This window comes from Rutilus rutilus, assembly GCF_951802725.1.
Source record: "Rutilus rutilus genome assembly, chromosome: 24".
In the NCBI taxonomy this organism is placed as follows: Eukaryota; Metazoa; Chordata; class Actinopteri; order Cypriniformes; family Leuciscidae; genus Rutilus; species Rutilus rutilus.
The window spans coordinates 3824698-3838143 of record NC_140228.1 but is presented as its reverse complement, the minus strand read 5'-3'; the positions used below and the strand labels follow the sequence as shown (position 1 = coordinate 3838143).

The window sequence follows — 13446 nt, the reverse complement described above, 5'->3', positions numbered from 1 at the left end:
CAGAAATATACTTAATTACACTTAAGTGTACTTGACTTATAATGAGAGAAAAGTCCAAGTATATTTGGCCTGTACTTGTACTCAATCTTTTGATCGAGATATACTTAAAAGTTTAATTATTCAAAGTATACTTGGCTTGTAGTCGTGTTAACTCTTTTGATCGAGTAGCCTATTAAATATACTTTTTTTACATAGTTTTTCATATACAGTCTTATGAAACTTTGTTTGAAAATATTGATTAAAATAATGATATAAAACAGATATGTTTCTAATTCTGCATATCTGAATTTTTGTGTAGACTAGTCCACTGGTGCACATAGGAATTTACTCTAATTCTACTTTACTCTTCCCCACCATTGACTGAATTTTCCAGCTATCCATGTTTTCACTGTTATACGGTAGGGTGGCGCTATGACACATCTTCTAGTACAGAATATCCGGATCAAAATACAGGAGAAGAAGCTGAAACAAGTAATAGAAGATTGCTCACTCAGATGTAAAATAATGTAATCATCAAACATTAAACGGCTTGTAAATCAAAACAACTTAATGTTTTCAAATGAAATGAAGCGTAGGCCTAACCCATGAAGAGAAAACGACTGAAGCTGTGGGGGTGTTGGACTCTAAGATCTATTATTAATAAAAGGCGGCAACTATAGGGCAAACTGAAATCACTCAGATCTCAAATGTGTTACTGATCTATAAGAGCACAAAATCTCTTTCTGAACTCTATAATTATTAAGAGTGTCAGATTAATTTAGATGGTTTTATTTCAGATGCAAGTGTGACGATGTTATTTCAGATCCTCCTTTGAGCAGCTGCAGTTTCAGTTCAGTCACTGTGACTCTGACTGACGGAGGTTTTTGTACGACTCTTTATCACTGTGTGTACACATCACCACTGTGATAACTCTGACAGTAATAATGTCCAGCATCTTCAGTCTGGACTCCACTGATGGTCAGAGTGAAATCACTGTTAGATCCACTGCCACTGAATCTAGATGGAGTTCCTGACTCAAGGGTGTTGGCATAATAAATCAGGAGTTTAGGAGCTTCTCCAGGTTTCTGTAAGTACCAGGCTAAATATTCATCCCCATCATTGAACACATCTCTGCTGGTTTTACATTTGATATTCACAGTTCCTCCTGGTTGTTCTGCTGTTATTGAGGGACTCTGAGTGACGGTGATCTGTCCTCTACACTCTGAAACACAACAAGAAGAAAATACACTCAAAACTTTGACAATATACTTGAAGAAATGAATTAATATCAAACTTGTGCTCCACAAACCTTGAGCAAACGCTGTGAGAGTCCAGATGAAGATGATGATGAAGGTCATGTTGATGAAGATTGTTGTGTGTGTCAGTGATGAAGTGTTAAACTCACAGCACTATAAACACTCTCACACACTGAAGATCTGATCAATATGCAAACACACTCCACATCATTTCCCTGAAGACAGAAGAAACACTGTTTTGTCTTTTAGTGTCTTTGCTAATAAACTTCTGTGGATCATTTTCAGAAACAGAAACTCATGATTTACTTCATGTTATTTTGGGTCGATCTTCTCGCTCTAAACACTGTTTTAATGATCAGTTTCATTCAGACTTTGATGCTGAGAGAATTTAATACCTGAGCTGCAGATTTATATCATCCATGATACTGTATAACAGGTCAAAGGTCATCCAATAGAGAATGACCATCTAAATCTGGCTGAAGATTTCATTATAAAGCAGGTCAATAGAATTAGCAGAGTTTATATCACATGTGTTTGTAAATGTGATGAATGTATTTTGTGGCTCTTTTTCGATCAAACATCTGCTGTTAAGTCTCATATCAGTGTGTGTGTGTGTGTGTGTGTGTGTGTGTGTGTGTGTGTGTGTGTGTGTGTGTGTGTGTGTGTGTGTGTGTGTGTGTGTGTGTGTGTGTGATATAAATATTTGTGGGTCCTGATAATGCCAAATGTCTGATGTTACCAGTAAAAAGTGGCCTACATTATTTTAGATATATCTAGTCAGAGACATCAAGCATATTCGTCTGAAATAATTCAGTATTTTCAGCTTCAGAATCATGAATATTGTTATTCTGGTGTCTCTATTGTCCTGCATTGGGTTATCAGCACCAAGTCCAAGCCTATTCATTTACACACACAATGTTAAACCAAATTTACCATTTTGATGGAGTATTGCAGTAATATGGTATTGTGAGTTCAGGATGGTGACATAAGGGTCTCGTTACACCCCTAATTGTAATAGTTGAGAACAGCTGCATTCAGCAGTAAATGTGAAATGAAGCTCTTGGGGTTTGAACATGGTCACTGGAGACGAGCTGCTCTATTCTGAGACCGTCACAATCACTAAACCTGACAATGCAAATGAGATTTACATCTCAAACTCACAGTTTCACTCTTTTACTGGTTCAACGCTCTGAACTGGAGCAGTTTCACTTCTGCTGATGGAGGGATGAGACCGTTATGAAGTTTGAGTGGTAGATTATATGACTTGTGTGACTTATATAACGTAATGAGACTCTTCACTGGTAGATCACGTGTGACTGGACTAGAGGAGTAAATGTATAGATGTTGATCTGATTCAATTCACGATTCATATGTTTTTGATTATTTTCAAGAAAGATTTCTTTCTAATTCACTTTGACATATTTTGATATTGAAATTCACAAACTAATTCACAGAGTGCAGATAAGTTTTCAATTTAGATTTAAAAATAGCAATTGAAGGTGCAAGACAATTGGGTCCATAGACGAGGGCCGGCAACAGCAAAGGCTCTATCTCCCTTAGATGTTAGACAGGATAGCGAGGGTTAGATAAAAGAGCCCCGTCTGAAGATCTTAAAGATCTAGTGGATGACAGAGGAGCAAGAAGATCTCTAAGATATAATGGAGCTTGATCATTAAGAGCTTTAAAAACAAACAACAGAATTTTAAACTGAATTCTAAAATGGATCGGGAGCCGATGAAGCGAAGCTAAAATTGGGGTGACATGATCGTATTTCTTTGTCCCGGTCAGCAGCCTTAGAGGCATTTTGCACCATCTGGAGGCGTGAAAGAGATGATTGAGGAAGACCCAAATACAATGAATTACAGTAATCCAAGCGTGAGGTAATAAAAGCATGAATAACCTTCTCCAAGTCTTGGAATGACAAAAATGATTTAAGTTTGGAAATTAACCACAATTGATAAAAACTATTCTTTACAACAGAATGAATTTGTCTGAGTCGAGAATGACTCCAAGGCTCCTGACCTGAGAGGAAATTGAGGGGAAATGGTTACCCAGCTCCTTAATGAGACTATTCCTCAGTTTTGGAGGGCCAAAAACAATAATTTCTGATTTGTCCTCATTAAGTTGGAGACAGATAATTGATAACCATTCCTTAATGTCCCAGATGCAATCCATCAAGGTCTGAATGATATCGGCAGCTTTCAACGGCAGATACAGCAGTGTATAATCAGCATAAAAATGGAACATTATGCTTCTTAATAATATCCCCCAACGGATGCATATAGAAGTTAAAAAGAAGTGGACCCAGAATAGAGCCCTGAGGTACTCCACTAATAATAGGAGCAGAGGATGAAGAGAGCTTGCCTCCACAGAAAAAGACTTGTCTTTAAGATATGATCTAAACCACTGTAAGGCTGTACCCTTAATACAGAATAAATGCTCTAAACGCCTAAGAAGAATATTATGGTCTACAGTATCAAAAGCAGCTGTAAGATCAAGTAAGATCAATACAGCATTTTTACCAGCATCAACTGTAAGTAAAATGTCATTGATCACTTTTAGCAAGACAGACTCTGTGCTGTGATGGGCAGTAAAACCTGGTTGAAAAGGTTGTAATAACTTGGCTGCATTTAAGAACAATTGAGACAGCACGACTTTTTCTAAAAGTTTTGATAAAAATGATAACTTAGAGACAGGCCGATAATTATTAAAGCAACCCTCATCCAGACCTTGTTTCTTAAGCAGAGGCTGAACAACCGCATGCTTAAACTATTTGGGACTACCCCAGTGTTCAAAGATGAATTAATCAACACTTGGACACTGGGGCCAATTATAGGAAAAGCTGCTTTTATAATCTCTGAGGGAATAACATCAAGTGGGGTGGTAGTTATCTTTGTAAACTCCACCCACTGGTACCAAAAACGGTATCCGGTGTCGTGGTCGAAGGGAATTCAGCGTGTATGTCTTTTCGGGCGCTTCTGGAAAAATCACTTTAATTTATTAAACAGTTGATTTCTAATTTTAATTCTGACTCCATGAATAATTTAATCTTGACTCCAAATTTAAATGACTCTTTATTTTTTTCAAATTTTCTATCTTAACAGCTGATCCTCAGATTAGTTGTGATTTAATTTAGACCAAGGATTATTCTGGGCATCTCATAATCTCAAATATTCATTCATTAAGAACACGGTGTCGCTTTGAGACGTCACGTCGCGAATGTGCGCTCACGATCACAAACTAGCCAGTCCTGAAATAGTCAGAGGATGCAGTGCAACTACTTTACCCTAAGCGGCCGCTCACTGCTGACTCATAACGAAGGTGTAATTTTTTTAATAGTTGCGAGCTTGCAACGTGCTAAGTCAGTGATAGTCAGAAATCGGAAGGTCTCCTTAATGATGTGCTCCATTCATAGTGCCTTCGGTTTGATCTATCCTGGACAGAGACAGAGAGATGAACAACCATATGAGAATAGATTTAGATTTAGAATTATCTAAAAAAAAAATGATCAAAATCATTTCTTATTATTGATATTAAGTTCATTTTTGTGTTTCTGTTGAGTGTGTGTGTGTGTGTGTGTGTGTGTGTGTGTGTGTGTTTGAGCAGCTGCAGATTCAGTTCAGTCACTGTGACTCTGACTGACGGAGGTTTTTGTACGACTCTTTATCACTGTGTGAATGTATGATCACCCACACAATAACCATCAGAATCTGTTCTGCAATGGAAACTCTGACAGTAATAATGTCCAGCATCTTCAGTCTGGACTCCACTGATGGTCAGAGTGAAATCACTGTTAGATCCACTGCCACTGAATCTAGATGGAGTTCCTGACTGGAGGCGGTTTGTGTAATAAATCAGGAGTTTAGGAGTTTCTCCAGGTTTCTGTAAGTACCAGGATAGAGCGGGTTTTGCATTACCAACATCATCATCATCATCATCAACATGACAGCAGTTTGGATCTCTGTTAAATTTACAGGTTACAGTGACTGATTGTCCAGTTTGAGAGAGCCGCTCTGAGGGAGTTTGAGTCACTGTCTCCTGCCCAACAGATTCTGACAAGAGAGAAAGATTAGAAATCACACACACTTTTACAACCTTATATCTTCACAACACACATAAAGATAACGAGTGAATAACGTTTGTAATCTTGACTGACACAAACCTCGACATAACACTGCCAGCGTCCAGATCAATATGGTGATGAAAGTCATTTTTGTAGGTTGAAGGTTCAGTTCTAGTGAAAAACAGTTGTTGATCATGTTTGATGTTTGACAGAGTTATAAACACATGCAGAGCACTGAAGCGTGTGTCGCTCATGTAAAACACACTCTATGCAAACGCTTCAGGAGTCACAGATTTAAGTTGGTGTTTCATTGAGACTTTACAAACATTTCATGATTTCACATGTTAATATGATCCTTTATTGATATAAAGCAACATAGAGCGCTGTTTAGTCCGAATATCAGACCAGCATGATGATAGTGAGTGTGATATTGCTTTTACACAAAAGCTTAATGAATAAGAATCCATTATTGAGTATTTTACATTTTAGTAATTTATATTGCCAGATCCTTTGTCTGTTTCTGTTCGGTCAAATGAAATATTTCCAAACGAAGCCACAGTAGAATAAAACACAGAGAGACTCTGGGAAACACAATAGTTCCTGAATGAATCAGTGTTTTAAATCGGTACTTTAAATAATTTAAATAAATACTAAATAATAAAAATGATAATAAATAATTTAAATAATACTTCATTACTATATATAGGCGAAAAACAGTATTTGACAAAAGAAGTATGTCTAAAAAGAGTAGGCAAAAAGGTGATAAAAAAAAGAAGAAATTGCTGAATTACACTTTTAAACGTATTGGGTTTCAACATACTCAAATATCTACTGATACAAATATAAAAAATAATAAAACTTTAAAGCGGTTCAAATGTTGACTTGATACTAAGATGCAATTATACATAGTTTATACTCTATTAGAGAAATGGATTATTATGATGAACATATTTAGACAGTTTGTGAACCCTGCTTTGTTTTCAGACAGTTTAATATAACTTTTTAAAAAAGTTTAGTACAAACGCTATACTGTCACTCATCAACGGCAGCTGTCACTGTTGCTAGGCGACAAGAACAATCCTCTATAGAGACCGTCCCATTTCACACTCGGTCCTTCACGGCCTTCGAAGGATCCAGACTCTGAATCGGGACGCATCCATTCACTCTCTCAAGTAGAGATTCCCTCGACTTAAGATTTTTCAAGTCGACTAGTAGTTGTTCATTTCATTAGCCGATTAATCGCTCGTGTCTTTTAATAAGCCATATAAATCATATTAATGAGCCTTTAATTGCCGATATATAATACATCGCCTAATCAGCTCTCAAGCGCACACATAAAGCTTGCCACAGCGCACCGGCAAAAGTAATGATTATGAATGTGTCCTGAGAAAACTGCAAGGAGAATGTCTAAACATTTGAATAGTTTATTGATAATGTTTTCTGTGTTGTCGGCTGCAGAGATTAAGTCGACGATGCTCGTGATCTCCACAGTGCGGATTTCATACGGATTACATATTCTGAGAATATTTGTTTGCCACTTGAATTGGTTGACAATCGCTTGACATTTCAAGCTTTCTATAAATATATGTCTCATGTTTGTGAGGCAAGTATACACTGAGTTTGAGTTTATTTTTTTTGACACGCTGCAGTTCACAGAGAACGAGACGGCAGAAAACACTTCCTGTTTGTTTCCTTCAATTTTCTTGTTATTATGAGTTTACACAAATAAAAGTAGACAATTTAGTTTTGAATGATGTGTTACTCTGATCTGAATGACCAAAAATGATGAAGTATTTTAAGTGGTTTCAGCTGTTATCAGGAAACAATGCAAGTAATTGTGCCGGCGCCTCATGTCAGTAAAGCGCTATACTTCAGCTTCCTCACGCCACACACACACTGGAGATGCGCCTAATAATAGCACACATTTATCTAGGTTAACGTTAGAGCGAGCAGCCATGTACAATTGCTACTACTGACATGTTTCAAATGATAAGAAATATTTAAGGTCAATGGAAGAAAGGATTGGGTTTCCTGCCTGACACTCTGTAATTACCACAAACAACCGCCGTTAACGATCTTTTTTTCTGTGACTAACCGGCGAATAAACTTGACTAAGCCTCTTCTAGTCGACTAAAGAGTAGTTGAATATGAAGGAGCAGCTCTACCCATACACAAAAGAATTGTATTTGAAATATATTTTCTGGATATGTTTTGGAATATATGCAAATATTTGAAAGTGGCCCAATAAATATATTTCATACTTATATTTCATATATTTTTGTTATATTTCAGAATATATTTCAATGTATTTGGAATATATGCCACATATATTTTTGACACTTTTGGGGGCCCGTACAGAAAAAAAAATACATTGAAATATATTCTGAAATATAACAAAAATATATGAAATATAAGTATGAAATATATTTATTGGGCCAATTTCAAATATGTGCATATATTCCAAAACATATCCAGAAAATATATTTCTTTTGTGTATGGGTACACTCAATTCACTCTCTTGTCGAGTAACGATGAAACTTGCAGAAAGAGTCTCTGTAAAATCCAGCACTAAAGCTGCAGGTTAAACACATCTGTGTGTGATGATGGAGGATCTGCTTCTGTCACGAGACTCGACTCCAGCTCTGAGTATCGCTCCACTTATTCACTGAATTACAGTGTTTTACAATTACTAACAAGCGTTTACCAATACTTACAGTACTTTTTCTAAACTCTTAACACAGCAACACACATGATCATACAATTACAAAAATGTATTCAGACACCTTCAACATTTCTCACATTATCAGTTTATCCGCTATAGTTTAGAAAATGGTAATAAAATATGACAAATATTAATCTGTATCAATTCATCTTGATAATGTCAGATAACTTTGAGCAAAACATGATCAGGTCAAAGTGTCTGAATCATTTTTGGTCCCAAATGTTTATAAAATTTACTGGTAATCCACTTTATTAAGAATTATTGGGTATAATATGTCACAGTTTACTTTATTTTGCTATCCTTACTTACATAAATGAACTATAGTGTCCTGCACACACTAGTAAAAAAATATTAAAATGATATATCTGGTGTCTGAATAATGTTTGGTTTGACTGTAGAAAAGACTCTCAGTTTGTTCAGTTTCTTCTTGAGTGTAATTAGAGACATTGAATGTTTGTCAGTAACACTGTAAAGATGGTTATGGTCTTAATAGTATTTCTCTTAATGATCAGCTCTGTCTGATACTTCAGGAGTAAAAAGGTTTATTTTTGTAGAAATGAAGTATAAAGTTATAATAGATGGAGTGATGTGTGGAGACAGCGAGCTTCAGTTCCCAACACCAGCTTTAACAACGGCCGAAAACAACTCAATGTCAAACACTAGTTTTATTCTACAAATGTGGAGGATTTCAAGACTTCAAGAGGGATCAAGGCCAAAACAACACACACAAACCCTCGGACTATTAGGGAGAAACTAACTAAACTACAAACATAAAGAAAAGTACAATAAAAATACACTAACTCTCTAACGCTTAAACTGTAGTAAACCAGATATAAAGGAAATGTCCGACTCCACATCAGCTTCAGTCGCTCTTCTGCGCCACTTTATGCCTTTCATTCTAGACTGTGTGTGTGTGTGTGTGTGTGTGTGTGTGTGTGTGTGTGTGTGTGTGTGTGTGTGTGTGTGTGTGTGTGTGTGTGTGTGTGTGTGTGTGTGATTTTATTAAAACTCAGTCATTAAATAAAATATATTTGTATCTTTGAGTTCTTCTTTGTGTCATTTTAGTTTCAGGTCTTTCATTAGATCAGGGCTTTATCTCACATTTTTTAAGTAAACTTCAGTCAGTGGAGCATGAACACTCCTGCAGATTCATGATGAAACAAGAACATGTGGACAAATCATGAACCTTTAGTGTTAGATACATTTAATAAGATAAAGAGTGTTATAGATTCATTTAAATATTTAGCATGTGAAAAACTGAAATGAATGCTTTCTATTTCATGTAATACCAATGAAAATATCCTCACTGTTGTGTGTGTGTGTGTGTGTGTGTGTGTGTGTGTGTGTGTGTGTGTGTGTGTGTGTGTGTGTGTGTGTGTGTGTGTGTGTGTGTGTGTGAAAGTGTTTGAGCAGCTGCAGTTTCAGTTCAGTCACTGTGACTCTGACTGACGGAGGTTTTTGTACGACTCTTTATCACTGTGTGAATACCCAGTTACTGCTGATCAAGTGTGCACTCTGACAGTAATAATGTCCAGCATCTTCAGTCTGGACTCCACTGATGGTCAGAGTGAAATCACTGTTAGATCCACTGCCACTGAATCTAGATGGAATTCCTGACTGGAGGCGATTGGCCCAATAAATCAGGAGTTTAGGAGCTTCTCCAGGTTTCTGTAAGTACCAGGCTAAGATATCATCAGAACCATCATTGTACACATCACTGCTGGTTTTACATTTGATATTCACAGTTCCTCCTGGTTGTTCTGCTGTTATTGAGGGACTCTGAGTGACGGTGATCTGTCCTCTACACTCTGAAACACAACAAGAAGAAAATACACTCAAAACTTTGACAATATACTTGAAGAAATGAATTAATATCAAACTTGTGCTCCACAAACCTTGAGCAAACGCTGTGAGAGTCCAGATGAAGATGATGATGAAGGTCATGTTGATGAAGATTGTTGTGTGTGTCAGTGATGAAGTGTTAAACTCACAGCACTATAAACACTCTCACACACTGAAGATCTGATCAATATGCAAACACACTCCACATCATTTCCCTGAAGACAGAAGAAACACTGTTTTGTCTTTTAGTGTCTTTGCTAATAAACTTCTGTGGATCATTTTCAGAAACAGAAACTCATGATTTACTTCATGTTATTTTGGGTCGATCTTCTCGCTCTAAACACTGTTTTAATGATCAGTTTCATTCAGACTTTGATGCTGAGAGAATTTAATACCTGAGCTGCAGATTTATATCATCCATGATACTGTATAACAGGTCAAAGGTCATCCAATAGAGAATGACCATCTAAATCTGGCTGAAGATTTCATTATAAAGCAGGTCAATAGAATTAGCAGAGTTTATATCACATGTGTTTGTAAATGTGACGAATGTATTTCTGGACTGATTATGAAACAAAGGATTTCAGCTTTCATTCAATATCAAGTATTTATTTTTAAGATTAATTCTTTGGACTATTTTTTAGATAAAGATTTTGTGGCTCTTTTTTGATGTTGAGAAGATCTGAGTCTCACATCAGTCTGTGTGTGTGTGTGTGTGTGTGTGTGTGTGTGTGTGTTCGTTTGAGTGTGACGGAGGTTTTTGTACGACTCTTTCACTAGAATGAAACACTGTGGTTCACTTTCGGTGGAGGAACTGAATTGACAATCAGAAGCTGTAAGTCTTTCTTAAATTATCTATAAAAACATATTTGTGTGTGTTTTTAGACGTTATTTAACAGCATTTGGCAACAATATTCTTAATTTATTATAAAAATACTTTATTGAAATGCTTTATTTGCTTTACTTTATTTCAACTCTTATTTATTGTCGCATTTTAGTCTATATTAATGATTGATTGCAATTTAATATTGTCTGCTATATTATGAATGTCATATTTGGTGATATTCTATGATTATTACATTTCAATCCATAGTTCACATTCATAATGTTTTACATTAGTAATTTCACACATAATATGTGCTAACATTTCATTGTATTTTCAGTAATTGCAATGTTTTCAGTTATTTCTAAATATATTTAATTTGACACAAAAGTTGGATGATATAGACAAAATAAATGTCATCAGTTCATCATCAGGCAAAAAGAAATTTAGTTGATAAACTAAATTTAAACTAAGTTTACTTATATTTCTGTTTACAAGGAAGTCTATTGAATGGTGATTCTTTTCAAAACACAAATAATATATTGTGTTAAGTTATATTTAACTTGGTTAAATCTAGTTAGTTAAAACTATTTCCAGTTTTCAGTGTATACAGTAAAGCAACAAACCGTTTACCAATTAAGAATTTTTACCTTAGCGTTTTTACGTTCTTTTACCATTAAAATGATGATACTTTTTTACAATGTACAATATTTAGTAATATTGATTAAATGAAGAATGTTTTGAAACTAAACTCAGGATAGTGTCTATGAATGAAAGCAGTGAGGTGAAACTACAGTAAAGATGAAATGATTGTGCTTTTTACTGTATTACCATCAGACAAAGAGACATTTAGTTAAAGAGCATTTTAAAAATCAATCATTTAAACTATTAAGTTTGCGGATGATTATGATTGTGTCTTAACAGAAGAATTAAAAATCATAATTGAAAATGGGCTGAAAATTAGATTGATTGTATCAAAATAGAAGAATATTTTTAAAAATACAGTTAATACTGAAAATATTATTTTAATTTGATTTCAAAATCTTATGAATAAATCACAATGTATTAATCACTTTTCATGTGGACAATGTTTTTTTTTTAAATTTGACAGATTAAAATGTTCTGTAACTTAATTCTGAGAAAAATCAAATGAGTATATTTTATAATTCATATAAATGTTTTTAAATGTCATTTTTCATTTTTCACAAATAATTTAACATCTTTTTATTGCTAACATTTAGTTCCTGTCATGTATTGACTGCAGAGTCTTTAAAATCTATTCAATAATTTCTTCATATATAATTTTGTCTATAATTCTTGGTAAATGTAACTATTAAGGGATTTTTTAAACGCATGAAACAAAAGTTGTATAATGTGGACAAAATAAATATGATATTTTATAATTTTCATCAGACAGAAAGAAACTCAGTTGAAGATCATTTTGAAAATTAATCATTTAAACTATCAAATTTGCTGATGTTTATGATTGTGAGTTTCTGAATAGCAGAATATTTTCAAAATACAATTAATATTGAAATGATCATTTAAATTAGTTTTCTAGATCTTATAACGACATCACAATATAACCATCAATTTACTTGGACAATGTTTTTCAAACTCATTCTGTGGATCATTTAAAATGTAACTTGTATATTTAAAATCAAATGATTATTCATGAATGTGTGTGTGTGTGTGTGTGTGTGTGTGTGTGTGTTCAGCGGGTCCCTCCGTGTCTCCCTCCGTGTCTCTGCTGTCTCCCTCTTCTCTGCTGATCTCTGGAGACCCCCCCGCTCTGCTCTGCCTGCTCAGCTCTTACTCTCCACAGGGGGCGACGGTGAGCTGGACGCTGGACGGGTCAGAGGTCACCGAGGGGGTTCAGACCAGCGCAGAGAGCGAGCGGGACGGTCTCTACAGTCGCAGCAGCGTCCTGAGCCTCAGCAAAGCACGCTGGGAAGCCGCAGAGCGCTTCGTCTGCAGAGGAACACATGCCGGAGCTGCTCACGAGGCCTCGTTCCTCAAGAGCTCCGAGTGCTGATGTTTCTCCAGTGAAGACCAGCGTATCTGAGCGTCACGTGATTTACAGCTCAATACTGAAGCAGTCTGTCAATGTGCTGCCATTGCTGTTCATTCAATAAAGCTTCATCTGAACGCAAGCGCACATTTGTGTTGGACTGCATCATTGATCAGTGTGTCGTTCCTTCAAAGTCCTGCACTAAAGTTTCAGCGGCTTTTGATTGATTGGAATTAGGGGTGGAACAATAATTACAGTGGATAGTGACAATATGTCTCGTATTATTCACCCAAAATGAAAGTTTAGGAAGTTTACAGGGTTTTCGTGTCACTACTACATTAAACTACTGTATATAATGTTAAATATAATGTATAATAATGCAATGGGGGAATATTTGTGGGTCCTGATAATGCCAAATGTCTGATGTTACCAGTAAAAAGTGGCCTACATTATTTTAGATATATCTAGTCAGAGACATCAAGCATATTCATCTGAAATAATTCAGTATTTTCATCTTCAGAATCATGAATATTGTTATTCTGGTGTCTCTATTGTCCTGCATTGGGTTATCAGCACCAAGTCCAAGCCTATTCATTTACACACACAATGTTAAACCAAATTGACCATTTTGATGGAGTATGGCAATAATATGGTATTGTGAGTTCAGGATGGTGACATAAGGGTCTCGTTACACCCCTAATTGTAATAGTTGAGAACAGCTGCATTCAGCAGTAAATGTGAAATGAAGCT

The 13446-nt window shown here is 35.7% G+C and overlaps 2 gene segments (V, D, J or C); both read right to left on the bottom strand.

The window, feature by feature from the left end:
• Nucleotides 1–656: 656 nt before the first annotated feature.
• Nucleotides 657–1853, bottom strand: LOC311284480 (Ig kappa chain V region 4135-like). The segment is given in 2 exons: nucleotides 1289–1853; nucleotides 657–1201 (listed from the first exon to the last, which is right to left on the bottom strand).
• A 7244-nt stretch (nucleotides 1854–9097) lies between these two features.
• Nucleotides 9098–10005, bottom strand: LOC311284475 (Ig kappa chain V region 4135-like). The segment is given in 2 exons: nucleotides 9916–10005; nucleotides 9098–9828 (listed from the first exon to the last, which is right to left on the bottom strand).
• Nucleotides 10006–13446: the final 3441 nt, after the last annotated feature.